The sequence below is a fragment of the Pinus tabuliformis genome, chromosome 3_2, assembly GCF_031772625.1.
Source record: "Pinus tabuliformis cultivar Carrire ecotype Pingquan chromosome 3_2, CPIR1, whole genome shotgun sequence".
Classification (NCBI taxonomy): domain Eukaryota; kingdom Viridiplantae; phylum Streptophyta; class Pinopsida; order Pinales; family Pinaceae; genus Pinus; species Pinus tabuliformis.
In genome coordinates this window covers 393,517,836-393,522,042 of record NC_142302.1, presented here as the reverse complement: position 1 = coordinate 393,522,042, position 4,207 = coordinate 393,517,836, and positions in this window count along the sequence as shown.

Sequence of the window (4,207 nt, the reverse complement as noted above, 5' to 3'; positions counted from 1 at the left end):
AGAAGACAGCTCCACCAGTTCAGGCTCCCAAACCTTTTCTGGTGGATAAAATGGAGGATACCCCCTCCATTGAAATAGAGCACCCATCGCTGGATGAGCAATCCCAAAAGTTTGCGGAGCATGGCATTATTTGTAGATTCAATGGGCGATGGCCACGCACAGCAGACCTCTACCAGTGGATTCACTCTAACTGGACCAACAATTGTAAGGTCTTGCTATGCTCAAAGGGCTTTTTCATTACAGTGTTTGCTTTTGAGGAGGACTACCAAAGAGCCTTAAAAGCAGGGCCATGGTTTTGGGGGTCAGCAGGTCTCTTCCTCACCCCCTGGTTCCCAGACTTCGATCCATCTACAGCAATCATCACCAAGCTCCCAATCTGGGTCAGACTTCCTAATCTCCCGGCGCATCTATGGCACTTTGCTGTATTCCAAGGGATCGGCAATACTCTAGGCCGCCTTCTAGACACAGACACTTCTAGAGGGGAAAAGGGCCTATACACCTTTGCCAGAATCTGTGCAGAAATAGACATGAGCAAAGGTCTCCCTGACAAGATCAATCTCAAAATTGGAGACTTCCATTGGACTCAGAACTTGGATTATGAGAACACAGCCTTCCGCTGCCGCAACTGCCATCACACAGGGCACCTTCAGAGCTCTTGTCCCTCGATGCCTGCCCAAAAGAAGAGAGCCAATCCTAAACAGAAATCCAAAAGCTGGAAGCCTCATGACCCTCCCCCCATGGACGACTTTGATTTCAGCTCGGATGAAGAGGAGGAGAATGAGGAAGACGTGGAAGCAAAGATGGCACAGGATCCGCCCTCGGTTGAGCCTGAGGATTTGTCTGTCCAGCCAAACTCTCAGAAAAGGAATCATGAATCCTCCACCTCGGATTCAGATAAGGAAACCTCTCAGTCAGCCCAGCTCAGTCTGCAAATCATTCCAGCTCAGCAGGGCCCTCCTGAATGGGTCAAAGTCAGTAAAAAGAAAGGGAAAAAATGCCGAATAGTTGATTCCTCCCATGTTGGGTAGAATCCTATGCTGTTTTTTTGCTCCCCGGTTCTTCTAGTTACTTCCTGCTCTCTTCTACTCTCTTCTCATTTCTTCTAGGAGCCGAGGTGGATAGCCTATCCTTTCCGGCTGCCTGTGTTCTTGCTTCTCATGGCTGTAACTTCATTCTGTACTATACGTTCTCTTAATAGATTTAGTTTTTACCGAGAAAAAAATAAAAATAAAAAAAAATAAAAAAATATTTACTATCTTTTAGGTTTATTAATCCCTTCGATTTAATATTATTTCATTGAATTTACAGTATTATTTTCTTGGGTTTATAATATTATTGATAATATCATTATTATTATCATAATATTATAATATAAAAATAATAGTTATAAATTATTATTGTGATTATTATAATTTTTATTGTAATTGTAATATAAAAATAATAATATTTCTTTAAAATAATAATTATTTTATAATATCATTACTACAATTATATTTTTATTAATATGAATATTAATATCGGTGTATATCAACCACATTTACTAATGTGTTTGTACATGTGATTGATATACCCTATCAAAGTATATTAACCACATTTATTAATGTGGTTATGCTAGTCTAAACTCAACCTAGTTACCAAAAAAACACATTTTAACAAAATTTTATTAACTTAACCAATCTTGCATTATTGTTATTAATCATCACCATCCTATTAGATCTTAGACTTGTGTTGTCTATATTGTGAATAATAATGTCTCTCGGATTAATGACATCATTAGGATTTGGTCGAAGTTTCAAACCAACTAATGTGGTTCATCCTCACCTTTGTCACGAGGATGAACCAGATTAATTGGTTCGAAACATCAACCAAATCCTAATGATTTGATTAATGAGAAAGACATCATCATCTTCTTCAATAAATTATACTTTCCATACAATGATAATATTAATAGTTAACATAAACATTTAAATTATAAATATTTTCCAAAATAGTATAAACTTATTTAACAATATAAAGAATACAATGCATTAATATATAAATAAAATAAAATGATTAAAACATTATACATAAAATTATTTTATATCTCTTTAAACTTTATAAATTTTAATGTTGAAAATATCTATTTTTAAGTTGTATATTTTGGACTAGGGTTACCACAATTTTAGTTTAATCAATAAATATTAAGTGGATGGTAGAGATTTAATCATCACATATATTCTAGAATATTCATAGTAGGATACACAAAATGGAATCTTGAGATTTTTTTTCTCCTTCTAATAAAATTGATTAACTAAACAAATGCCATATCAAGTGACCTGTGGTTTTTTGGGCATGTGTTATTGATGCCATGGTATTGTAAAATTAAGAGTCTTTATGGTAGAATGAGAGTAAATCAATGATTAACAATATTGTTCCATTTTTTTTAATGTATATAAAGTAACTTATATGTTAACTCTTTTAATAATTATTATTATTATTATTATAATTTAGGGATTTTTAGAGGTTTACATTAAGTTACATTAATATTTTTATTTTATTTTATTTTTTGGTAATTTGACTTATTCAAAATGTTAAACATTACATTACAACATGTCTATCATACCAAGCAATTAACTTATATATCAACCTAGATCCATATTAACTTTTCTTTTGAGTCTAAAAGAGGTTTGCATCTCAAGAGATTTGATCCATCTCTCCTTGTAGATTTGTAGTTAAGATGGATTTGGGCTGAATCTCTTTTCACTCTAAAAGAGGTTTTCCTCTCAAGATACATCTCAAGACATTTCATCTCTCTCTGCCTTGTAGATTTGGAGTTAAAATGGATTTAGGTTGGTTTAATTTCCGTTTTGAATAGGCTAGATTCTATATGAATACCATGAGTTCTTAATACCATGGACATTTATATTTTATTTTTCTTTTATTATTTTTATTTCTTTATTTTATTTTGACAAACTAAAATGTCTACATTACATTATTTTTTTTAGTTTTTATTTTTATGTAATTTTTATTTAGTAAGAACAACATCTTACCATAATGCCATAATATTGATAACCTTTTAATAATAATAATATTGATAACCATTTAAATTGAAATTATAATTTAGTAATTTTTCTTTATGATGTTTTAAATATAAACCAAATAAAATATATAATATAGTAAATGTTAGTAAATATTTCAAATCTTGTTATATATTGTTGTTAATAGCCATTCTAATCTATTTATCTTATTAAATAAATTCCATTAAAACCAATTCCTAACCCTATCCCCTTTAATTGATCTTCTTCCTACTTTGGTCTTGTATCATCACTGATACCTCCTACTCTATATTTTATTAAATAAGTACTACTGGAAACCAAGTCCACTCTTTCCCATTTAAATGATATTCGGACTTACTGTACATTCATTTATTCGCTGTAGTTTAAGCTCAATGAAGATGCAGATAATGCAGGTAACAAGCAGTACAGTTTTAACTCGCTTTAGTTTATAAGGCAAAAGTATTGCGTAATATGCTACTTTTTCTTGCTTTATTTTGCGAGTGTCACTTACACCTAAGATTTCAATTATTGAATTTGCAGAGTACGCTTACACTCCAAAGATGGACGAGCAGAGAAACCTGTGCAGTGTTGGAGTTGTTTTTCTTAGGCTGTTCACTTGCAAAAAACCGGTGGGCGAGAGCGAGGTTGCGAGAGGGCGTGAACCTTGTGCAGAGAGTGAAGAAAACGAGAAAGTCCAAGACAGTTCAGATTTAGGAAGGTTATATAACTCCGTCTCAGCAGCTCCCCTTTGGAGGAGGCCAATGCATATTTTCTTAGTGGCTCTGCTTTGTCTAGAAAAGCACAACGTCAACTGATCTAAAATGCCAGAGATAGTCCAGATGCTAATAAATTCTCCATCTTTCTCGTTATCGCCTGTACATGGCAATCCAATTATCTATAGCATTAATATTTACTTAATCTACTTAGGAAATTGGTTATTATTTTGTCTAGTATGTTAATTTATTAATTTATGTGAGTTTTGAGATAATTGTATGATTAACAAATGCATTGAGTAGTCATCACCTAGAGGTAGTCATTATAGGGGCATCAAAATTTTCAAAATAATCCAGAGATAGCAAGGCGCCACCAACCCCCTTAACATGATTAGATACTAGCACAATCATATTTGGCAATGTAGTTGATATATCCAAGGTTATATGAACCACTTTAAT